The sequence below is a fragment of the Ursus arctos genome, unplaced genomic scaffold, assembly GCF_023065955.2.
Source record: "Ursus arctos isolate Adak ecotype North America unplaced genomic scaffold, UrsArc2.0 scaffold_15, whole genome shotgun sequence".
Taxonomy (NCBI): domain Eukaryota; kingdom Metazoa; phylum Chordata; class Mammalia; order Carnivora; family Ursidae; genus Ursus; species Ursus arctos.
The window spans coordinates 58,692,094-58,718,177 of NW_026622819.1; the positions used below are offsets into that span (position 1 = coordinate 58,692,094).

At 48.9% G+C, this 26,084-nt stretch overlaps 1 protein-coding gene across 5 annotated transcripts in view; it reads right to left on the reverse strand.

Annotated features, from left to right (window-relative positions):
- Window positions 1-20,854: 20,854 nt before the first annotated feature.
- Window positions 20,855-26,084, reverse strand: part of FBXW11 (F-box and WD repeat domain containing 11) — a 121,788-nt gene continuing 116,558 nt past the window's right edge. For all 5 annotated transcript variants that reach the window (XM_026510968.4, XM_026510965.4, XM_026510966.4 and 2 more), the window contains one exon: window positions 20,855-23,442. The gene's annotated coding sequence lies outside the window, so the exon portion shown is untranslated. The remainder of the gene's footprint in view (window positions 23,443-26,084) is intronic.

Here is a 26,084-nt window from a genome sequence, read left to right on the forward strand (position 1 = left end):
AAAAGGAGATTAGAACACTGACAAACACAGAGGGAAGACCATGAGATGATGCCAGAAGATAGCCGTGTACAAGCCAAGGAGAAAGGCCTCAGAAGAAACCCACCTTATGGACACCCTGATCTTGGACTTCCAACCACCAGCACTGTGAAAAAATAAATATGTGCTCTTGAAGCTGCCCAGGCTGTGCTGAGGTATGGCAGCCCTAACAAACGAATACAGTTTTGTTCTCAAGTCGTGTCATCCTACTGTCCTCTAGTGACAGTGTGGCCCCCGCAGTTCCAGGCTAATGTCCCCAGCTCAGCAACCTCAGTGGAAAGAGTCTCTTTTCCTTACCAGGCTTAACAAAAATTCCAGAATTGAGTCTCATTGGCCTGACTTGGGTCACATGCACACTCCTGAGCCAATGTGACCAGGGGGAATGGAAGAAGCTGACTGGCCAGACCTGAGTCATGAGCCCACCCCTCAAGTCTAGCTGGAGTCATCCAAACCACACGGCCTGAGAGCAAGAGTGGGAGGGGATGGAAATTCCCTAGGGAAGACTGGGCCAAAAGGGAGAGTGGGTGCCAAAAGGCTGAAACTGCCCTGCTCTAATCTACCCTCACCCCCAATCCGTCCTCCACTGAGCTGCTCAAGAGCTCTTTCTTCATTTAAAATCAGACCATCTCACCACCCTTCCTCCAATAAAATTGCATTATCTGGCCCCGCCTGCCTCTCTTCCGTTTCCCCTCTCAGGACACTCGCACCCCTGCAGCTCTTGGCATGAGGCAGGCACTCTCAACGTTGGGGGGCTTGTGTTGCCATTCTTCTACCTCAGAAACTTCCCTAGTCCCTCCTCAAGACCCAGATTTACAAATCACTCTCTCTGGAAATCCTTCTCTTTTGAGGCCAACCCATCCCATTTACAAAGCGGAGCTAGGAAAGCATGATGGTAAAAACCCAGATAGACTGCCTGGGTGCAAATCTGTTTGCTGTGTGACCTTGGGTACATTATTCACATTTCTGTGCCTTCATCTTCTCAGGACCCAGTTCCCAGGTTTTTGATCAGATGAAGGACTTAGTCCATGAAAAGCACTTGGAGCAGTGTCTGGTACATAGAGAACACCTAATAGGTACTAACTCTTACTACCCCCTGTCATCTGCACACACCCCTATTAGGGACGATCTGTGTCCCTCTGAAGGAGGGAATGCCTACTCCTCCCATTGCATCCCTGGGGCTCAGCAGGTATCCTGGTTCCCCAGCACAGAGAAGGTGCTCAGAATTTGGAAACCCTGAATGCAGTTGAGTGAGAGAGTAAGCAAATGAATGAATGAACACAGAGGAAGAGTCCGGGACAACGGATGGAACATCTTCCCTGGATCTGTGATCGCGGCAAATCTCCACCTGTCCCGCTCTGAGCCAGCCCCACCCTTTTCTCCTGAAAGCCATTTTCCTCCTACCCCTCCTCCTGCTTCATTCAGCAGAAGTTCAAGTGCAAACCACCAGGAAAACCCAAAGAACGTTCATGGGATAAATCACCCGATTACTAATCAGGTCCACCCGTCCCACCGTTAACCGCTATTTTCCCTGCGAAAAGTAAACACGCCTCCTCCCCACCGCCTGACAGCGAAGCTATTAAACCCAGGAAGGGCGTGTCTCCACAGCAGCCCAGAAAAAACTTGAAAGTGGAAAAATACGGTGGATTCGGTGATTCAGTGGTCGTTAAGATAGCCAAAATGTTTGGTTTCAGCTTTGACGGAACCCATTCCTCTCCCCTTTTTTCCCTTTGAAGATCAGAGGAAGCAGAGCCTCAAGACACCTGAGCAGGCTCGATGCCTTCGCGCTCCCAGGTGAGCTTGCCAAGCCCTGGAGTTCTTTCCGATTTGTCCCCTACCCGAAGGACTGGGCGTGGAGCGGCGCCGGCGTTCTGACACGGCAGGTGAGCCTGAACAGCGCCCCCTGGAGGAGGCGGGGCGGTGCTGAGAAGCCAGGGAGCACGGCCCCCAGCACTTGGGCGACACATTTGGCTCTGGCTTCTGGCAGCTAAGGCAGAAAGAGAAACACATCGGGTTGCATAGTTTTCATTTTCCGACAACAGAAAGCATGTTCAAACCTCGGCAGAGACAACATTTTTACTGGAACCAGGCTCCAGAAGGAATGCATTGGGGCACTGCGGGGATAAAGGACACTGGGTGACAGGGCGGTGATCTCTGCAACCGCAGTTTCATTTGTCCCCACATGGGTTCCTTCACTCTCAGAACAAACACCTGCTCAGCCCGCAGGCTGCACCTGGCCTCCGCTGGGGCCCCGGGGCCACAGACAGGGCATGACCCGCTCCCTGCTGCCCACAGCTTCTTTTCCCTCAGTACTGAGGATACCCACTCCGCGGGTTATCACCTCCCTCTGCCATGGGGAGCAGCCATGACAGAGTGTCACTCTAAGAGCTGGATGGGACTTCCTCCCTCGCTTCCAGAATGTAATCATTTGGAGAAGAGATGGAGCCAAAAGTGGCCCCCACACCTAGGTGCCCCCTGCCCCCAACAGCCAGCCTCCCTCTTTGCCTTTGCTAACGGAACTCCCATCTTGGTGGGCTGTGCCCAGCCCTAGGGGACACATGCCCCAGTCCCCTTTATTTTATTAAATACTCACTTTCCCATCTTGTAGCTAAGGCTGATCTTGTGACCCAGTTCCGGTCAAAGAGAGGTCTGCTAAAGCCTCTGGGAAAGTTCTTTCCTCCCCATACCTGGAAAGCCCCTACTTTGTGCTTTGAACGTGATATGTGAAGACGTATGCTCTGAGCTATGTCATCTTTTCAAGACCATGAAGTGATACGGCTGGACTCTTAAAAGAAATACGTGGAGGAGAGGGGAATAAAGACAGTCCTTGATGTGAACTTTGATCATCGAACCAACCTGTGACCAACGGCCGGCCTGCAGATACGTAGTAAAAGATGTCTTTACTGCTTTGCTACCATCAGAGGGTTGTCCATTACTTGCAGCCAAGTACACCCTAATTAATACAACAGGCGTACACACAACATGAGAACACTCAGTCCTGGGGAGACCGCCCGGGTCAGGAAAAGAAAGAAAGATGCTTTGGAGTAAAATGACACTGGCTTTCATCTTGGGCTCTTGATGGACCAATGACAAGGGACTCTAGACATTCAAGTGCTGGACATACTTCCTGTCGGGCTGCCGGCCTGTCTGCCTGTCTCTCTCACTGCGCTTTTCCCAGCAGCCAGACACATGCCTAGCTCATGGTAGGCATCCGGGAAAGTTTTGTTGAACAAAGGGATAAATTCCTTTCCTTCACTCTTGTAAAATGAGGTTTCGGTGGTGTGTTGGCTTGCTAGGGCTGCCATAATAAACTACCCCAGACTGGCAGCTTAAACAACAGAAGCTTATTTTCTCACAGATGTGGAGGCTGGAAGTCCAAGGTCAAGGTGTCAACAGGTCTGGTTTCTGCTAAGGCCTTTTCCTTGGCTTGCAGATGACGTCCTGCTTCCTCTGTCTGCACGCAGTCTGCCCTCTGTGCTGATGTCCCTGGTGTGTTTCTGTGCGTTCCAATTGCCTTTTCTTATAAGGACACCAGTCATTTTAGATTAAGGTCCACCCTAATGACCCCATTTTAACTGAATTGCCTCTTTAAAGATGCTATCTCCAAATACAGTCCCATTTTGAGATACTGGGGTTAGGGCTTCAGCATATGAATTTGGGAGGGGGGATACACAATTCACCCCGTAACAACTGGTTATTGCTAAGTTTGTCCCCACCGGTTAATTCAAATCTTTTTCCCATTCCCTGCATGTCCGTTGGTCATGTAGGCCTCACTCTTGGAATATTTAATGAAGATTATTTTGATAAATGCTTTCATAACAAACATTTGACAAACCCCAGAATGGCCGTTTTTTTTGTTTTTTTTTTTTTTTTTTGCTTTTGCTTTATCCAAAGTACTTTCCACATCTCTGATCCCATAGCCTCGTAGGTGGTGTTCTCGTTTTGCACATAAGAAAATCAATGCTTAGAGAGGTCAGCTGACCTTCCCAAGGTCATTTGCAAATAGCTGGATCAAGGACAGGAGGCCAGGTCTGTCTGATGCTGAAGCCTGGCCTCTCCTCACTCTGATGTGAGTGTGCCTTGGGGAGCGGGGGTGAGGGGGTGGATTCTTTAGGTGCTGTGGATGAAGGCAGGGACCCCAGGCCTCTTCTTCAAGGAAGCTCCTCTCTGTGACAGTCTGGCTGTCTCCCACCCACCCGGGCTTTCACTCCAAGCTCCAGTCATACACCACTTCCTGACACACACGCCCTTTCTCATTTTGCCGGGCTGTGCCTCTGCTGAGCATGGCCTTCCCTACTCTTCCCACCCTCCTCTTCCTCCTCCTGATTTCCCCAGAAATGCCCATGCTCCTTTCCCCGTAATCTCCATGCACCACCCTGACCTCCATGAGTTAAAATTGTCCAGCCCAGGCTGGCCTCCTCCTCGGGCCAAGAGCATTTCCTGTTGCTTCTGTATCCTCAGCACCGAGCAGCAGGCAGCACGGGGCTTAGCAGAGCACCGCCACTCAGCGAATATGGCTCTGAACTGACGTGAAGCTTGTGGAGAGAGATGGCATCCCTGCTCCCGTACGGAGAGAGTGTTCGGGAAGAACACGTTTTCAGAGATTGAGGGAAGGGAGAGGAAGTGAGGGGACTTGGGCAGAGGCTGGGGGGAGGGGCCATTGGGCGTGAAGAAGGGGTGGAGGGGTCACAGGTCTCCACGAGGGAGAGATTCAGCTTGTGCACAGAACCTCCCCACCCTAGAAAAACAGGAAGTTGGCTTTACCTCCTGTCTTTGAGCCAAAAGGAGAGGGAGTCCACACCTGGGCATCCCATTCGCAACTTCCGTGCCCAAGGAAGGGGGAAAATCCGATTTTCCTGCCAAGGAGAAGGCCTAGCTAGCTTTTGGTAGAGAAATAATGACATCCAGTGGACATCCGTGTCATCCTCAGACTCAGACAATGGCTTCCCGGGTCAAGAGACCTTCCAGAGCTGGGGCAACAAGAAGGAGTGAATCCAGCACTGGAAAGCGGAGCCTGAATGCAGATTCTGCCTCTTAGATGTGTGACCTTGGCTAAGTCACTTCTCCTCCCCGGGCCTCTGTTTCTTCCATGGAAATGGACGGACTCCGAAAGCACTTTTTATGAACTGTTGAGCAGACACGGCTTCTCCTATTATCAGAACTTGGGTTTCTTGTTAACAGTCACTTCAAGGCAGTGCTATGAAGTAAAAGCAGGGCAAGCCTGGGAATCGGACGGCCGTGGGTTCAAATGCTGAATTCCCCCATTGCATGACCTGAAGCAATTAACCATCTCCCTAAGCACTTGGTTCCGCAAAATGGGTTCATGACTGCTTCTAATCCTCAAGGGTTGTTGCCAGTATGAGACCCCATTGTGGGTGCACAGGCAGCAGCATTCCTGGAGTATGGAAAGTGACGTGTCCCTACCCCAGGGGCACCATGGGGTGGGCTAGGCAGAAGCAGCACTGTCTCTCAGCACCTGAAAAAATAGGAGAGCTTCGAGTCCCTGCATTTCCTGCATGGCTCCAGCCAGTGTTCCAGCTACCTTCAGGGGCCAGAGGTCTCCGGGATCTCACAGGGCTCCAGGGCCAGCACAAGCCAGAGGTCAAGGCCACCAATTTGATAGAACAGTCCCCCAGGCTGAGGGGGCCAGGCTGGAGAGAAGTGGATGCCAGGGGAGAGGCAGACTTCTAAGAGGAGACAGGAACCTGGGGAGGAGGGACAGTCCAACTTGACTGTGACTGAATAGTAAACCCAATCAACAGAGCTGAAATCCTTGAACTGGAGGGAGACAAGCCAGAGAACGACCAGATGAAACAGGCTGCCACGAGGCACGCAAGGAGCTCTGGGAGCCGGGGAACCCGTTATCAGCCTGCCTTCCAGAAACAAAGTGATATTTTTGCATGCCTGCATTTGTGACTAAGAAAGTAACACTCTTGATGTCGGCAAAGCGTAGGGACATAGTTGGTGCTCAAGAGAGGTGGCCTGGCTTTCGGATTCTTGTTCCCATTTGTGCAGAAGCTGGCTGGCACCACAGGTCTGTGTGTGAGGCTGTGCTGAGCACCCGTCCTGTGCACCTTGATGTCCTGGAGGAAGGGAAATGGGTGTGTGATCCTGACCCCTCAGAGGTTAGCCCCAGCCTGGGCAGGAGAAAGGTCTGGGTACTCACCATAGTACTGCACCCTCTCATCCCCCAACAAACCCGCGGGGGAGCATTTCCCCCCACCCATCCGCCTCATAAACCAGGAAGCAGGAACCCTGTGAGGGCGGGTGATGCTCCCCAAGTCACGCAGGTAGAAGCTGAAGAGCTGGGGTTTAAACCTGGCCTCTGGTCACCGCCTCGCAAAACGGACTCCGGATGGTGTTTGCTGAGGCCTCACGCCAAAGCTCCACGCTCTGTGCTCTGCTGCACTGTCTCACGTATTCCTTACAAAAGCCCTAGAACCTTCTCCTCCCTCTCTCCACCTCCCCTCCTATTTTGCAGATAAGGAAACTGAGGCTCATGGAAGTGACATGACTCACATAAGATCACACAGCTGGTCAGCGTGGGGGCCAGCACTGAGTCTGTGCAGAGGCCAACATCTGCACGCCGACCCACTGTGATTCCAGGTGAGGCGGCCATGCTGTACCAGAAGCCAGGGAGCATCTTGACAGGTTACGGTGTCCACGCTCCAGAAGGTCCGTCAGGCCTCCCCCGCGCCCGTCCGATGCTGTCATCATCACCTGCCTGCCTGCCATGTGGCATATCCTTATGCTGTAAACAACATAAAATATTCCGTTCCTCTTCCCTTCTCAACTAGCTCTGTGACATCAGGCAAGTGTCTTTACTTCTCTGAGCCTCCGTGTTCCCATGCACGACATGGGGCCTGGAAACCCCCTTTCCCAAAGCATCGTGAGTTGTTTTCATCCCGAATGCTGCCTCTCGTCCTCGAACACACCTGCGAGGTGCCCTCCACCCCCGCAGCCTGGATCCCAGCCACCAGCTCTCCTGTCCCGGCTCTCAACTCGGGCCCCGGCAACAGGGCAGAACATCTGCCCGAGAACGCCGTGGAAGTCTGCCCCTGAGCCGGGGTCCTGCCAGCAAAGAGTTTAAACAAACAGAGCTGCGCAGAAATGAAATGGTCCGTCGGTTGTAGAAGGCGGCCTCACGCTCGCGCTCGGGTTTCATGATAATCCGAGGGAGAGTTCTCCTGAGGAGGATTAGGGAGAAAATGGTAGGGCGCTCTGAGGGCAGCAAGAAAAAACAGTCATGCACCCAAGGCAAGCACCGCCAAGAAAGTGGCCCCAGAGGGTCAATAAACAGGAGATGGTGGGGGGTGGGGGTGGGCAGTGGTTGGGGCACCGGAGGGAAGATGGGGCTCTCTCCAAGGGCTCCAGGCCTAAGTCAGGCCTTCGCCTGCGAGAGACGTTTCCACCAGATCTGCGGAGGACCACCAGCAAGCCCGATCCGCTGTGGTCGGCTTCGGGGAGGTGGGCCGCAAGCTCAAGTGGTCTCTGAGGCTGTGCGGGGAAAGCGGGCGGCGCGTGAAGCACACGACGGGACACACACGGGACGAGCCTCGACAGATGACGTCAGCCTCGGTGTTGGGAAGGCCAGAGGGAGTGATGGGGCCCTGGCCCTGGGGCCAGCTGGGACTGAGCTGTTAGCTCCGCCCACTCTCTGCCCCGCAGGAACGCAGGCCCGGGTTGCCAATCTTTTGCTTTTCCTTCAAGAGAAGTAGGAAAGAATGGATTTTGCTTTTTAATGTACAGGTTCCCAATTTTTAAACATTGGCAACTAATTCAAAAAAAAATTTTTTTTTAAGTGCTATGTGGGCCAAACAAAATATATCTGTAAGCCAAATCTGACTCACGGGCCACGGGTTTGCAATTTCTGCAGTTTTGTGTCATGGTAAAGGCAGTGGGATCCGCATGGATTCAAGCCCCAGCTCTCCCATCTACGGGCAGGGTGACCGTGGGCAAGTCACCTAGCCTCTCCAAGTGTCAGTTACTTCATCTGTAAAATGGGAATGATAGTAGCGTCAATTTCATACAACATGTGAGGAAGTTGGATGAAATTTTGTCACGGACATTCCTTGGCACGATGCCCAGCACACGGTCAGCCTTAGAGAAATGTTAGCTATTGTCAATAATGCATCCAGGGGGTGAAGGTAGAACAGCAGCAGGGGACAAAGAAGGAAGCCAGGAAAAGAGCCCACGCAGGCAAAACGGGACCAAGCCTGAAAATGCCAACCGAACATTCCCTATCTTGCTGTGTCTGGAACGGCCCTTAGGGCTTACCGTCACACACCGGCGCCACACTGACAAGAGAATTTTGAACAGGTGGACAGTGACCTGAACGTTGGTGGCCCTCCACCATCCCTCTTTCCAGCATATCACCAAAGAGACCTCATGAACCTTTCTGGATTGTTGCAGAGCAAAAGGTAGCTAGGGAGGGGGCCCTACAAGAGGCAAAATTGTGCTCCGGGTCTGGGGCTCAGCCATGGCCCAGCCGTGGGACTTGGGCTCTGTCCTTTCTTCTCCCTCGGAGTCTTCAGTTACCCATCTGTGCAATGGGATAACAATAGCTATTTCTCGAGATCCCGATTAGGATTAGGAATAAGGCACTGTAAGATCTGGTAGAGCGCTCATGTTCCACAAATGGGGGCTGCCACTACTGGTAACTGTTGTTACCATTTTCATCATTAATGGGGCAATAGAGGCACTTGCCTGACCAGCATCCATCAGCCTCTCCACAGGTAACCATCACGGTTTTTCTCTGGGGAGCCGTCCTTTCCCCATTCCCAGCTGCATGGTTCAGTTGGCGTTGACTCCACCCCGACTCCAGGGACAGGTGTGCGAGTCACCGGTAGCTAACGAGAGTAGCATAGTGTCCCGGGCCAAGGGAAATCCAGAATAGGACTTTCGTTCAAACTGTGAGGGAAAAGTTCTCCCTCTTCCACCAGCTGTGTTATAGCGAGGAGTCAGCCAGAGCCGCTAGCAGCCATCTCACCACTGCATGGGAAGAGCCTGTCTAAGAATGGAACCAATACCAAGGAAATCAGAGCCAAGAGTTGGAAATATTCTTGAGCACCTGGATGCAGCTGTGCCTGAGGCTCACACGACACTGGACTATACCATCTCACGAACCAAAAAAATTCCTTTTTCTGCTCAGATTGAGTTTTCTGTATCTCTCAACAAGAACCACAACAGATACATGAGCCTTAAGGATGAGTTAAGAAAATGCCCCAAGAGGAGAGTTTCATTAGTTGGCAGTTCTTATAGGCTCTCTGACCATGTTCTGAGTATGACCACACTATTTTCCTTCTTCCAAGAGGTAACACACTCTGAAAGCCTTTCACAGACTTTGGTCAAGCTTTTCCTTTTTTTTTTTTTTTTTTAAAGATTTTATTTATTTATTCGACAGAGATAGAGACAGCCAGCGAGAGACGGAACACAAGCAGGGGGAGTGGGAGAGGAAGCAGGCTCATAGCGGAGGAGCCTGATGTGGGGCTCGATCCCAGAACACCGGGATCACACCGTGAGCCAAAGGCAGACGCTTAACGACTGCGCCATCCAGGCGCCCCATGGTCAAGCTTTTCTTAAAGTGCTGTTTGTGAATCAGGGTCAGTTTCCCCCCAGAGGACATTTAGCAATGTCTGGAGACATTTTTGGTTGTCCCAGTGGGGCAAGGGGGAGGCAGCTGGTGCTACTGGCATCTAGGGGGTAGAGGCCAAGGGTGCTGGCAAACATCCGACAGGGCACAAGATAGCCCCCTTCTGATCGAGAATGATCCCATCCAAACATCCACAGTGCTGCGGTTGAGAAACACGGGAGAAGTAATACACGACCCAATATTTTACTCCTACCAACTCTTCCTTTAGCCACCATAGCTTCCCTGGGGTCTTAAAGTGCTACATACTTGAAGACAAAAACCAGGCTATTAGGGAATTTTATATACTTCATGATGTTCTCTTGGGCTGGGCAATGCTGTGACTCCATCCCAATTCAAAGAAGCTGCCCAAAACATACACACAGGTTATGCATAATGCCCTCGCGGGTCTGCAGTCACTCTCCCCATCATTATAACACCCCCAGTCCATAACTAATGGACCAACAGGAAGAAAAGGCAACCTCTCTGAAGATAGATAGTCTCATCCAGTGACACATGCATGACTTCCCACAACCGGCAATAATGGATCAGATAAATAAGCAAATTACATAAATCCCACATATCCAACAAAAAGGAAAGATAGCATTCCCTTCCTATCTCAAGTAGCATTTCTCACTGTGTATCTTCTCAGAACACTAGTCCTGTGAGACACTCATAGGGGAAAAAAACGATTCCAAGATCAAATAAATGTGGGAAACATGAAAGCCTCTTTTACCTTGGTGGGTAGTAAGAGCATGCATTAGCACATTAAAGGCTCTGATAAGTCCTGCAGTTAAAAAAAACTGTTTGACTTTAACTCTGTGTCTTTCAAACTTGATCACAGAATCTTTTTTCATTTATGATACTTATTTAATATTCCATGGAACTATCATCCCAGTGGATACACATTGGGAAACATTTCAAGGGAACTACAGAGAAAATGAGATACAGGATATAAATGAGATGTAAAAGCTGATCCAATGAAATCAAGTAATGGTGGCAATAGACTAAGGCCCTTTGGCCAGAGAACTCTGCCTTACTGTCTCAATATGGCTCATCCTAATTTCATTTGAGCATCCCTACATTTTTATAGCTACTCCAACAGTCTCTGGAGGGCCAACCAAGCTAGATACTGGAATTGTAAAAAAGTCACCCTCCAGTAGACACTGCACTGATGGATGGGATTTGGAGAAACTGCAGAAGGGATGGCATTGTTCTGTGCATGCCAGCCTTCCTGGAGAGCCTTCTCATGCGATGAAGAATAGGGGCATTTGCCCCTTGAATCTTAAGACCTCCAAGTCATTTCAGGAGTATGCCATTCCTACATTATCCGTCAGTCATACTGACCCTGTCAAAGTTTATCAAAGAGGTGGGCAGGGAGTCACGAGGGGAGGGGAGGGAGCAGTGGACGGTGGTGTCAGCCACACCTAAGCACCCGCCTCAAGGAACCTTTCCACCCAAGGCCACGGCACCTCAGGCTGTGCTTAAACAAAGGATAGCCACGGATTGGACAAAAGATGAGCACCTGACTCAAGGGCAGCCCATCCATTGGCTGGTTAGTGACCTATGAGGAGGTCGGAACAAAAAGCTCCGCCCAGTAGCTTCAAGTAATTGAGAGGAGTAGGCTCTGTCACGCTGGGATTCAACTCGACTAGCCCGGAGCAAGGCCGCAAGTCGGTGGCCGAAGAAAAATGCACAAGAAACGGGAGTTGACACTAGCGCAATGGCGTGAAGATTCACGAACTGCTATGAAGGGATCAGACAGCAAAAACTCGCTCGATTCCTGACCTCCGAACGTTCACATGCAGAGCCAGGAGTCGGACTCCAGGCTGTTAACCCAGAGTCCTGGCTCCTCATCAGTGGGTCAGCACAGGGAGCCAGGGATTCTGCTGTTCCGTGAAGAACAGCTCGACCTCGCGCAAGGAAAGGCGCGGTTTTAGAGTCCACAGTCGGGAGAACTGCCACCTCGGTCACAACAGTCGACGTCCAAATGCTGGCGGGGAAGGGCCTGGGCTTGGGCGGGAAGCCCCTCGGCCTCCGGAGGCGCCTCTGGATTCTAGGACCATTTGGACCCCACATCTTCCTTTCTCCCCAAGGGAGACTCTGCAGTCATGACACAGTATGGCTTAAGTCACACCCAGAGGTTTGACAGGGCTGACCTGGAAATCACATGGAAGGCGTTGCAAAAACACAATATAAAATCTTGTTCCTAGAATAACAATGCCACGGTCCTCCTGACTCAAGGGCTGGGTGGCTTGGAGAGTGGGGAAGGGGGTGGGTGGATGAGGTTATGGACTTGTCTGGAAAACAATATTCTGCTAACCAAGACTCGGGGCAAAGGGACCAAGGTCAATTTCACTTGCCTGAAGTTTACTCCCCGGCCAAAGGGCTCTGGAGGTGGCGGCAGCAGAACTGCACCACACGCCGCCCGGATCTCACCCCCGGCTTTAGGACCTACACGTCGGTGACCAACGTCTCAAGGCGAGCGTGAGAGCCAGCTTTTGGTGCAACCGCCAGCGGGGGGTCCAGGCGGCTGAGACCTCCTCCACAGCAACCCTGGGAATCGTTGTATGGCAGACCACCGAGCAAGACTTGGGTTTGATCCACCACGTTCACTGAGCCCCCACCTCGTGCTACACATTGTCCTCCGTGCACTTACATATATGGTCACATTTGTTCTCCCCATAACAAACAAGTCCCTTGACACATATTAAAGTTATAACACAAGGCTGCATATTAAGCCAGAATGGAGTGAACCTTGCAGGCGATTTGAAATTCAGAATTTACCATTTTCTCTTCTTTTTCCCTCTTCATTCTCTAACCCTCCTGATAGTTCTTTTAAGAGCAGAACCACTTGAAGGACTGACTGTCTGCGCTGGGACTTTTCTCTTGTCTTCCCTGACCAGCCTGGTGGTTCTCAAACTCTAAATGGGTGTGAGAATTCCTGCGCTGGGTCATGCAGCACGCACCTTGTGTGCTGAATTTCCATCTCAAGAGTTTTCAAGAGTCTCTGACTCTGTGGTTTTTCACCTGAAGTGCTCATTTTGGAATCTGAGTGCCATGAAAGGGGAGACCCTAGGGTACCTGGACAGCTCTGGAATCACATTGTGGGTCTGTTCATTCAACACACATTTACCAGTGCCTGTGATCAGGACTGGGGACACAGAGATGACCAAGGGCAGATCGTGGTATGAAGGAAATCAAAAGCCCTGTGTGAACCCAGGCTGGACTGGCTTCAGCTCACTTAATACCCCAAGCAGGTCCTGGAGGGAGGAATGATTACAAAGAAGGGCCCAGTCCTTGGTCACCTTATCAATGAAGAGCTGAGATGAGAACTGAACCCAAACCCTCTGCCCCTAAGGCAGACTCTTTGCCTTCCCCGCCCGCAGGTCCTCAGATGTACACATTAATAGCTACACCACTAAGGAGGAGAAGAGTGGTAAGGCATGAGAAGAGTTCAGGCATGGAAGATTTAGTTCCTGCTCTATGGATCAGGCAGGAGGTGACATTTGAGCTGAGCCTTGAAGACCCTGCAAAATGAGTCATTTCCCATGGGGAATATATACGCCTAGTGGCAGGAGCATCAGACCCTGGGTGTTGTCCGCCCAGCCTCCGTTCCCCTTTCTTTTTGGACCCCAGCACCCTGATCTTCCTTTGGGCTCTGCCTCCCTTCTTTTCTCAATCTGTGTGGTTTGTGTGGGATAGACCCCCAGCCCCCGGCTCCAGGGTGCCTATGTGACCCAGGCCTGGCCAATCAGAGCATCCCATTCTGCTGACCACAGTGATGGGTTTCAGAGCGGGCACATGATCCAATCTGAGCCAAGGAGTCTTAAGTCCCGGACTCTGGGCCTGCCAGGAAGAGATATACTGCTCCAGCCAAGATACTCAAGAGGATAGGATGTGCTCCTGGGGTTGCTAGCAGCCACCTGGCCACCATGTGTGGAGAGAGCGTGTCTGCAAATGAGACCATGAGACAGGAGAGCGGGACAGGGAGGTAGAGTGAGATCCAAGGGCTGATGCCATAGTTGGAGGCTCCCAGATCCACGCCTACAGCTAGCCCGTTCCCGGGCTTATGGGTAACCTGAGCCAATAAACGCCCTTCTTTGCCCAGGCAAGTGTGAATTAGGCTTCTATCTGTGGATCAACAGATAACAGAGTAGAGGGCTAGAACTAATAGTGTGAGAAGAGGTAGCCCCTGAGACCATGTTGGACCTTGACATTACTATTCAGCTAGAGATGCGAACATCAAAATTACTTTTGTAACTATTATTGAACACAGTTTACAGACTGGTTGATCACAACTCAAGATAACAGAATCTCTGGAGCTTTAGCGAATCTACTGTGGTTTAAATTCTCACTTTTGATGGGGCTCAGCGAGCTAAAGGACATGGCCCAAAGTGACACAGAGAGTGGGGAGCTGAAGGTGCAGCCATGGGATAGGTCAGATGGATGTGGGGAGACAGGTAGGACCCAGACATTGGGCTGGGAGAAGGAAGCAGTAGGAGAAGCACCCTGCAAGAGGCCTTGGACCAGGCAGGCCTTGTGGAGCTCCTGCTTCCCAGTCAGACAGAACTGGATTCAGATCCTTGCTCTGCCGTTCTGGAAGCCACTTCCTGTTCTATCCTCAATACCGTTGTTTATAAAATGGGGTCCGGTCCTTCATGTAACTATGATTCCACAAGCAATGTGGTTACCACGTCCCAAAATGGCTTCTGAAGACGACAAACAAGGTCTCTGTCTTGAGGAAGTTTATATTTCTGATAAGGGATGTCAGAAAATATACAATTTGTTTATCATCTGCCTTCCCATGTCATACTGTAGGCTTCCTAGGAGCAGGGACATTTGTCTTGTTGCTGCCTATCTCATCACCTAGCACATAGCAGGCCTTCAATAAATATGTCTTGAATAAATACAAGTAAGCAAAGTAATAAAATGGTAAGTACTATAGAATAAATAGAACACGGGGTGCGATAGAGAGTAATTTAGGGATGATCTAGGTGACCTGGTCAGAGAAGTCTCCTCGGAGAAGATGGTATTTGAGCTGAGACCTGAATGATGAGGAAGCAGCCATAATGAATGACTGAGGAAATGCATGCTAAGCAGAGGGACTAGCACATGCAAAGGCCCTGAGGCAGAAATAAGGAATGGAAAGAAAGCCTCATAGCTGGAGTGGGAGTGACAGAGTGAAGTATCATTGGAGAGGCGGGCAGGTGCTAGGTTGCTGCAGGTCATAACAAGGAGTTTGAACTTGATTCTAACTAAGTACAATGCCCAGCACAATGGAGTGTGTTGGGCAGGGCCATGACATGATCTGACTTATGTGTTCAAGAGATTGCTCTGCCCACCATGTAGTGGATGGATTTCAGAAAGAAAAACAACAATGTATGCCACACACAGCATCTGGAGCACAATAGGTGTTCAGTGAACAAGAAGCATCCATCACTACCCCCAGTGCCACACCCACAAAGGCTTGCCAATGTCTATTCCAGTCCAGGAAATGTGTTCCTTATCCTCTTAGGTTTGGGCTCTCTCTAGCTACCTTCTATGTATTGTGATGGCCATAGCACAGCCAACAGACAAGCTTTGGGGGAAAATCCTCCCCTCTTGTTGGTTACAGTAACAATCCAGGAGCCACGGTGGGGAGGGGTGGGACGGGGGCGGTGGAGTGGGAGCCTTCTGTTAAATGTTGAGTTGCTCCCAACATACTTTTCAAACATTCATTTGCTTTTGCCCAGTCTCCTCCGTAAGAGACATGCTTTCGGATGTGTTTTGAAAAATATTCCATATGCTAATGGAATGTCACCATCTGCCAAAGAAGGCAGAGCTGTTTTTAAAGGAAAAACTATTACAGAAATGAGGTATTCACAGAGGGGCACTAAAGAGCCCAAACGTCGCTGACCTGAGGCTGACCTGGGCCGCCTCGTGTTACCAACATGAAAAGGGAGTGAGAAAATCTGAGGCCAATTAACTTCTCCTCCCCCCCAACCCCCGCCCCAACCACCACCCTCCCCCTCCCTCATTTTTCCCCTCCCCTTCTTGGAGACATGATGAAATTTCCTGAAACAAAAACTCGCAGCCCGTTCTACAAAATGCTTTCGCCTTTGGTGGAAAAAGCCCCGATGGTCCCTTTTATCTCCTCATTCCTGAGGCGCAGACCTGGCCCCCGTCTGTTTGTGCAGATGGGCTTGCAGGGAACACTCCCAAGGACAAGAGACTGGGGCCGCCTGGGCTGCGTGCTGTGTGCCGCCAGAGCCAGAGCCCGGCCATCAGGAGCCGGGGCGCTGCGCCCAAGGAGGGGGAAGCGGGATTAGGTGCCCTGCGGCAGGATGAGTGGACAGGCATTGTTCCCCAGGAAGCCGGGCAGCCCCGAGGCAACGGTGTAGAGCAGGTTTCCCAAGTTCTGGGAGCGTCCACCCGCCCTGCAAGACCGCGGGGTAGCACGCCCCTACCTTTCCAGCTGGTCCTTCTCCGCCTCTGTCGCAGGCTCGTCCTCCCGTGCCCCCTTCCTAGATGCTACGTTCTTCCCGACTCAGTCAGGGCTCTTCTTCGAAAGCCACCCCTCGCCTCTGTCCAGACAGCCTGAGGCAGCCTCCTTGCCCCTGTCTCAGGCACCTGCAATGTCCAAATCCAAATGTGTCACCTTCGACCCCAAGCCCTCCTTCCCTTGTCTGGGAGACCAAGCGCCCCTCCTGCCCGTTTGCTCAAGGTGGGCATACCCACCTCACGGCCTTTGCGTCTGGGTTCCCCCAGCCTGGAACATTCCCCCCTCGGGCTCCTGCTTATCACTGAGGTCTTCGCTCAGGTGTCCCGCGGTCCGCTGCACCCGCCGCCAGGCGTCATCTCTTCAGGGCACTTGTCGCAATCAGGATTTACCCCGTGAATCCATGGGTGCGTGGGCACTGGAGCAACCACGGCATGCCGTCTCTTTCTTCTGGACTGGAAGCTTCCTGCGAGCAGGGGCGGGCCTCCTTTCCCTACAGCCCCACCTAGTGGCGCGCAGGAGGCACACACCGACCGCGGCTGCCCTTCTAGCGCCGCCTTCTCCCTAGACCGCCCCTGAAACCGCCCTCTCTCACCTCCTCGGTGTCTTGCCTTATTCCAGACCCCAGCGTTCCTCTCCTGAATCTTGACACCGGTCTTCTAACTGGTCAGCGTCGGCTTTAAAGCCATCAGTGGCTGCCCACTGCTGCCAGAATAGAGGCCCCACCGCTCAGCATGGCCCCGCGGCCTGGCCACAGTCGGGCCCGGGCACCCATCTTGGCCTGTTCCTTGCACTCAGCCAAACTTTGTGCGTGGTTGAACTCACAGGCGCACATGTGTTAACGACCAAAGAATGTATGCCAGGGACACACCAGCGGGAAGGAAAAAAGATGAGCAGAGGGTCTGTTGATGCAAGGGGACGACTTACTCAGTAGGCCAGAACACCGGCCCTGATCACGGTGCCCGAGGAGCATGGAGAGGGACAGGTGAGGACAGCATGCTAAGCGGTCAGCAGTGGCAGCCAAGACAGACTGGAATCAAGGCCAAGCCCAGCTGCTCACAAGCAAGACAGACCTGAGCCCCAGTTTCCTCAGGTGGTTCTAACACATGCCACACAGGGCTTCTGTGAGGATTACATGTGTAAAGCCATTCCCAGCAGGCCTGGCACTCACTGTGTGGTGGTGATGTTTATTCTTGTTGTTGCTGTTGTTGGCATTGAATCACCCTCTTCCCTGCACTGCCCACTCCCCTCCCGGACCCACCGCCTACACACACACACGCATGCGCGGAGGACGTGAAACTCTCGCTTGTCCACTTTGGAGACACTACAATTCGCGGAGCTTACTGGCATGTTGAAGTCTCGTCCTCTTCTCAGAAACACCCCCTGAGATATAAATTGACTTTTAAAGCTGGATTATTCTTAATTTAAAAACTAACAAAAGTAACTTGGCGTAAATACTGTTCTTCTGGTCGCTCTCCCTCAGCTGCACCCACTGAGCAGCCCCGGCCCCGGTCACAAACGTCCTCGTTGGGGACCACCAGCATCCTGCCGAGTGCCAGCTCCTGTGGTGCCCCTCAAGAGGCCCAGATGGGCCTCAGGCTGCCTGAGCACATTGGATTTTTGTCTCATCTCACACCATCCTGAGCCCTAACCTTCATTACACCTTTCTCTGCTCTGGACATTCTGTCCCATCTGCTTAAAATCCACGGTAGAAGCTACCAAACCAGCTGGCATTGAAGGTATATTAGGTGCTGGTACAGCACTCTAAGTAGATCTAAATTTAGATTTTAGACCAGGCATTTTAGGTTATGTCATTTAATTCTCGCGATGATTTTAAAATACCATCTCTGCTTCCTAGGGGAAGTGCAGACTCAGGGCAGAGAATGTCCTCGCCCTCGGGGCTGCTGCCAGTCAGGTGGCAGAGCTCTAATCTCAAGCTAGGTCTGACGACCCCAAAGCTCATGCTCTTTTCCTCTCTGCCATTCGGTAGACTGGTGACCCCCCGTGGGACATCTCTGGACGTGACACCAAGTTCCAAAGTCTGCAGTGTTCTAAGAGCATTCCTTCTCAACCCCCAGAGCTGCAGGGTATTTGGAAGTAAAACACACGTGAGAACGAAAAGGGTCCCCTGGATCCGAAGATGGTGATAACGGGGGTTGGGAGCTTCAGTTGTACTCCGTGGGATCTTGCCAGAACACCAGCTTTAGGCTGTTCTTCGGGCATGTCCCACTACGGATTAAGTCTTAGGTCTCGTCACTCCTACGTTCTCCCAGGCCAGTCCAACAACATACCTACTCTGAAAGATACAATGAAGCAAAACCTGGAGACAGGATGAGTAAAAAGCCATCAAGTTGAAAGCAATCAGCAGTACAACTCCATTTATAGGATTCTGCTTTCCAGTTTACCGTACATGCACAGACAAAAAATGTTACGAAAGACCTGCACTATAATTCCTTCACATGGCCTACACCTAACCAATAAAAATTTTTAAACACTGGATTAGGGTTTCGGTGCATTAGGTGTGTGGGGTCCATCACCCCATCTTTGGACAGGTAAGCACCTGAAGATGGCCATGCACGCAGTCATCCCACATCTAAGCTTGAGTGTCTGTGAAGTCTTAGACCCAGCTTCAAGCAATAAACAAGCAGGAGCTTGGAGGTCTTGGAGCTCCCAGAATTTCCTCCAGCTGGAAGACCAAGTCGAGGCTGGGCCTCAAGCCTGCCTTGCTGTAATGTGAACTCAGTCCCAGCACAAAAGCAGGCAGCTGGTCTAAACACTCACAACGTGACTGAAGACGGCGGTTGCCAGCGCTTGGCTCCTTCCCCCTCCTCCTCTTGCCTTTTCAAACCCCTCCCTTGTTTGGTCATTTTTCCTAAAGAAACATGTATTGAGACATTCTGTGCGCTGGTCACTTTGTCGCAAGACATATCATTCAATTTATCCCTTTTCTCTGGAACCTCTTCTGTTCTCCAAGTGTTCAGTCGCCAAACTTAGACACGATATTTCGAGAGGTCACTACTCCAAACCATGTCGGTCCAGGGACGGCACACTGGTGCTCCAGCGAATGACTTCAAAAAGTCTCCGCCCACGAAACAAGTTGCCAACTTTTATAAATTGAATCTCGACGTAATCTGGATTTTCAGTTTTTCTTAAAAATTTAGACCTGGCATTACTGGGTCTGCATTCCTGCAAGCCAACAGATCGCCCAGAGCTGCGGCATGCACCCTCCCGGGCTTGAACTAGTGACACCTTCATTTATACATAGGGAAGCTAAGAGTCCAAAGGGGATACTGCCACCCAGCTAACTGGTAACGGGAGTATTAGCCAGATGGCCCAACTTCCTTTCTCCTTATTAATAGAAAACCAACAGGCTGAAATGGCAAAGCACCACTCTGTCCTAATTATACATCCAAGGAGTTCTACAAAACCTTAGAGTCTCCATAATCAATCTGGGATGCGTTCGTAGCTGTGAATTTCTTGCAGTAACACCTCACCTGTGGAGGAAGAAACAAACGATCATATACCGAACACCAACCCTGTGAGAGTCGGAGGTTAAGACCGTGTGACACCTGAGGTCCTCCCCGCTCTGCAGCAGTGTTTGGGCTCAACATCTGTTCACTCTGATGAATCCAAACTACCAATGGTTTTTCACACTTAGCACAGGCTGGGATCGAAAGTGCTGTGAAAGGTGATAGTTGCTATAGGAAAAGGCAAGAAACAACCTAAACTCCACCTCAAGGAACTTGGTACATAAATTATGCTAATCAAATATTACACGGTCCTGCCCACGAAGGAGGCGGAATCACATGCACGGACATGGAAGGGTCTCCTTAAGGACAGGAGCTGAAAAGGCAAAGCGCGGCACAGCACATATAGCAGGCTACCGCCGCCGTTAGAAGGGGTGGGATGTGTACACGTGTGTACAATACGCACATACATGTACAGGTACACACGGCCTGCTATACACAGTATTATTCACTGTCGAAGGATATACAAAAACTGGATGATGGTGAGTAGGGGACTGAGGGTCACGGGTGAAAGAGAATCACTTTCTGTGGCTTGCAAATAGGTTCTCTTAACCATATACACATTACTTATTTTTAAAACACAAGAAAAACGGTGGAGGCAGCACCGTAGAGAAGTACTCTCATCCCCCAGGTCCACGTTAGCAATTTGGTGGGCTCAGGGGGGAGAGCTAGTCATCCGGAAACCTCCGCTACCACTCGGGACGTCTGGGCAGAGCCCTGCACACACGCACGGTCTTCTTCCCGCTGGAGTACTCAACCAGGGACGTGTGCACCTGCAAACGTGGAGAACCGAACGAGTCCACGTCCGCCGCTTACAGGGAGCCGGCGGCAAGAGCGCTTCTCCTAGCTCCACCTGCTTCTCCAAGAACCTGAGGATCCGCTCACCCTCAGGCCCACCTGGGACACGGAAGGGGCCAGCTTCGTATTTGTCCTGTCACCCGGGAGGAGTTAAGAACTTACGGGAAAGCTAGCTCCAGGGTCCTGCGGTGAAAGTGAGCTTTCAGCGAAACACCCCAAGGCACGCACTAGCATTATCTCACAGAAACCTCTCAAGAGCCAAAAAGCAGTTGCTTTCAACTCCACTTTACAGAGCAGATGATTTTTTAAATCTATGAACTTGAGTGGTATGTCACTGAATTACTGAAAGAACATTAATAGGATTTTGAAAAATTTCTTAACAGAGCATGAGAGTCTTGCAACACTTTATTAAGAGTATTGGCTTTGAATTAGTAGCTGAAGTAACAATTGCATGAAGCCAGATTAGGTGTACTGCATAATACTCATACTTGATTTACTGACATTACTTAGCAATTTATTGGACAAAAGTCAAACTTTTTGTTTTTTATTAAGCACATTCCACAGTACAAAGCTGTCATGAATAATATCTGTACAATTTAACGGTTTCAATAGCTGTTCAGACACAAATTTATTTCAAACAGATAATTGGCAAACATAATTAATTACAAGTTAGAATTAGACTATCCCAGTGCTTTAAAACATTAATATAGCAGTAATTTACAGTTGCTCAATTATGGTTAGCAAAATAAAGTCCAGGGTACGGCTGGGAATTTCTACCATAATCCCAGAAAGTCAGAATTCCTTGGGTGCCAAAGTCCCCTGCTATAATTCAGTAGGCACAATTCAAAGGTTGTGTGCATATTCGAAGGCCGTGATTTCCCAAGGAACAAGAACTTCTAGATTAAACATGCAAAAACAACAACAAAAAGTCCATTCGTTCAGAAGAATTGCCTCCTCCCCCCGCCCCTCCCGCACCCCTGGGCTCTCCTAACCAGTTCGATATAAAGCTGTCACGTGGAGAGTGGGAAAAGTTAACTCACTTCCACAACCACTGTCAAGCTTACAACATCCACCTCACGAATAGAGATTTCTTTTCTTTTTTTTTTTTTTTTTTTACACTTGGAGACTCAACTTCTCAAAAATAGAAATTAATTTGGTAACATGTGGGAGGGAAGGATGTGTTTTTAAAAAAGGAAAAAAAGAAAACCTAAAAAGCCAAGCCAACCCAATAAACGAATCACATACGCACACATTGATCCCCACACCGTTCTCGATGCAAACGGACGACACAGAGCCCCGGGCCTTCCCTTTAGTAGTAGACTCTGCTGCCACGGGAAGGGGTTTAGTCAACAGGAGGTTCTTATTGGTCCTTTAAAATGTTACTGACATTCCTTAATCTTTGGAAACAATGGCGAGGGGCAAATCAGAACCTAATATTGAACAAGGGAAAAGGAGTGCCGACCGAATGCCAAAGTCCTTTCCATGCATGGTCAGCGTGACAGTGCCATTCACACATTCGGGCTGCAGAGCACTTGGGAGTTTGGAGAACCTGCCAGGGCCACAGCAGCAGGTGACACCAGAGATGACGGGAATGGGATTCATGAGCTTGAGGCTTTGCACCACGTACGAGTACCCTTCCACTTGAGATGGGCCTCTGAACCAACCTGACCTGGTGTAACGGGTTCCACCATATGAGCGGGCCCTGTTACCGCCCTGGTGAGGATGCGCCATCCACGCCGGGACACACGCATTCCAGAGCCAGGAAACCCAGTCAATAGGACCTTCTCATTTCTGCCTTTCCAGGGTTACTAATGCACAGAATAATGATCTTTGACAGTGAAGTCAAATGAATACCATGGGAAGTGACCACTAGTACTCAGGAGTACTTAGGACGAAAAGAACAACAACAAAAATTTTAAGGTACCTCTCTATTATATATGCTACACAACGAATAAAACATTTTGTGTTAAACTTCAGAAATTACATTTTAAAACAAGATGCCCATTAAAAGCACACACACCACACACATACACACAAAATGACAATGACAAAATAAAAATACCATATGAATACTGCAGGAAGAGTTCTAGGTAATCCACATCAACCCTGGTATCAGGTTCTTGAGCCCAGCCCATGGCTAAGTGCGAACACACTCTGTATTAGTGTCTCAGGCACAGGGGCCCTGACTCCAGCAACCTTGAGGTTAAACTGTTATGTACATTATATCTACATGCGGATACAGTATTTTAAATTAGGAGGCAAGCACACGTGTAAAAGTGTCACTCCACCAAATATCAGGAGATGGCTGGGGCACAGAGAGAGCAGTTAATAAAAGAAAAGAGCTATATTACCTGTTGGGAGATAATATAACCTGGCTTATAGTTCTTTAAATTAAAAGAAATTGGTACAGAAAGGAAGTATAATCCAAAAAATATTACTAAAACAATCCAGAGACACTTTTCCACTGTCCAACATGTTCCTAATACAGGTCAGAATTCATAATGACTTGGACGGTCAAAAGGAGAATGCTAACTTCTGAAAAGGAAAGCCCTGGACATTCTGGGTAGGTGTTTGGCACCCAAAATTTCACCAAAGAAGAATGCTGTTTCTTAATATCAGACCAAAGTGCAAAGCAATATAAATTAGAGGCCAGTCTTCTCTTGATGGTCGATTTACTTCTGTAAAACAGACTCTACGTTCCTTTTATATGAACAGTTTACATTTGAAGCATTAGATTTTTTTTCACTGATGGGGGGAGGAAATGGGCTTGTGTCCTACTGGAAGTCGGTGAAGCTAAGGTATCCTTCTCAAAGTAGAGGCCGGAGTCGGAGGTGAGAAACGTTGGTACTTGGAAGAGTTAGGCTGCTTTGCATCTACCCAGCGTCTAGAACCAATTCCAGCTTCATAACTCAGCTGTGAAGAACTCCCTTAGGCATTTGGTAGCCATGTAGCCAGTAGTTCAAGACTAGGAAACCCTGGGAAAACAAAACAAAACAAAACAAAAAACAAAGGGAGTACGGATGGATATTCTGGTTAGACATGGAGATACACACCACAGTCCGTCCATATTCACACAGACACGTACTCGTGCACACATGACACAATAACGAGTTTCAAATGTAATCAGCATCAAAAATAAAAGCTGCAAGTTGTTCTGACTGTAATACATACCAGACATCGTATTTACTTAAACCTTGCAACGACCTTGTGAGATAGAAACTATGATACCACTTGACGAATTAGAGAACGAAGGCTCAGAGACATTGCTTAGTTCAAAGCATTAGCCGTTTAGGGACAGAGAGGGGACTCAATGAGATCACTGACTATAACTTGTCAACTGTCAGTGCTTGCTGCTAAAAATTATGCATATAACAATATATACTTCATGTTAGACTTTAGATTTAGTATTACCTTTTATGACATCCAGAGCCTACGAGGGCTGGTCTCATACCTGCCTGAGAGCCCTTATCTATCACTGCGAAACAAAAATATGCAAAAGCTAGTAAATAAAGTATTCCTTCTAAATAGAACACTAATCAGAAGTTACTTCTTTCAGGGGTGCCTGGGTGGCATAGCGGTTAAGCATCTGCCTTCGGCTCAGGGCGTGATCCCGGCGTTATGGGATTGAGCCCCACGTCAGGCTCCTCCGCTGTGAGCCTGCTTCTTCCTCTCCCACTCCCCCTGCTTGTGTTCCCTCTCTCGCTGGCTGTCTCTGTCTCTGTCAAATAAATAAATAAAATCTTAAAAAAAAAAAAAAGAAGTTACTTCTTTCTGAAATAAATCATTTATAAAAGGACAAGACAGTGTAGAGGGAAAGACTACTGAATGTTACATATTGTTTTGACCATGACCTTGAGCGAGAAACACATTTTAGTAATAATCTCTACATTCATCCATGTACATAATATGTACACGTGCACGCACGTACCTAAACTTACCATTACTACATACGATGCAGGCTGACATTTTCTATTCTAAATTTCATCAAAACAAAGTCAAAATCCATTAAAATGATTTCACAATCACTAATGGGTCACAATCCTTTCCAAACACAGCACTAAACCACTGGCCTAAAAGATTTAAAAGTTACCTTTACGTCTAAAATTCTCTGACAAAAAGAGAGAGAGAGGAGAGAGAGATTGTTTTAAAGCTTGTATGTTTTTAACGGAAACTTTCCTAAAAGGTTGTCAGTTTTCATAAAGATCAAGAATCCTTCTCAAAGAGTTTAAGAGAGATTTAATTTCATTTGCCACTGTTTTCACATGAAGGATCTTTAAGAGTATTGTTTTTAAAATAGTAAGGCCCACAGATAAGAAGTAGGCACTCTCAAACACTGCTGGTGGGAATGTAAACTGACCTAACTCTTCTGGAGACTAACGTGACTCTGTGCATCTAAGTCTTTAGACATCATACCTTTTAACCCAGATACTGCAGATATTTCTAGAATTTATCCAATGGTAATAAAAGCAAAGATTATGGGTACCTGGGTGGCACAGTCAGTTGAGCAACCGACTATTGGTTTTGGCTCAGGTCATGATCTCAGGGTTTTGAGATCAAGCCCCGAGTTGGGCTCCGTGCTCAATGGAGTCTGCTTGAGATTCTCTCTCCCTCTCCCTCTGACCCTCCCGCTCATGCTCTCTCTCTCTCAAATAAAAAAATAAATCTTCAAAAAAAAAAAAGCAAAGATTAGGCTAAAGAAATGATCATGGCAATGTGTTTTGTAATAGCTAAAAGCTGGGGGGAAATATACATACATAACAGGGCCTATCCAAACAACTGAATATTATTTTGCCATTAGGAATGGTAATTTAGGGGCGCCTGGGTGGCACAGCGGTTAAGCATCTGCCTTCAGCTCAGGGCGTGATCCTGGCGTTATGGGATCGAGCCCCACATCAGGCTCCTCCGCTATGAGCCTACTTCTTCCTCTCCCACTCCCCCCTGCTTGTGTTCCCTCTCTCGCTGGCTGTCTCTATCTCTGTCAAATAAATAAATAAAATCTTAAAAAAAAAAAAAAAGGAATGGTAATTTAGACAAATACTGACATTATGAACATAGAACAGTTTTGCAACAAAGGGGAAAAAAAGCATTTTAAAAAACATGTACATTCTCAGCCATAATTTTAAGAAGCCTGAAAAGACTTATACAAGGAAATTAACAATGGTAAACCATGAGTAGGAATTTATTTTCTTCTTTTAGCTTATCTACTTATTCTAATTTCCTGATAATGATCATACATTGTCTTGTAATAAAAAAGAGAGCTACTGTATATATTAGGCTCTTAGGAGTTAGTAATTTTAAAAAATGACTCAGCAAATAAATCTATTGCTAAATTTCCTGACATAGAAATAGTTTTACCTTATATTTTAGGGTTGAATATTTTACTGCAAGGTTAAATCATCATTAGCGTAGTGTTTCTTATTATGCATAAATCTTACAGTATCACATGGTAATAATTTTTTTCATGTTACAATAAATGAAAAGAATTTGGAAAAGAGCAGTAAAATCTATAGAGATGACTGCCAAGGTTGTCAAAAGTAATTCACTTTGAAGAGACAAACACATTTGAGGTTTCATTGCTTGTGCTCCTTAAACAGCAGATAAGATTTTTCCATTGATT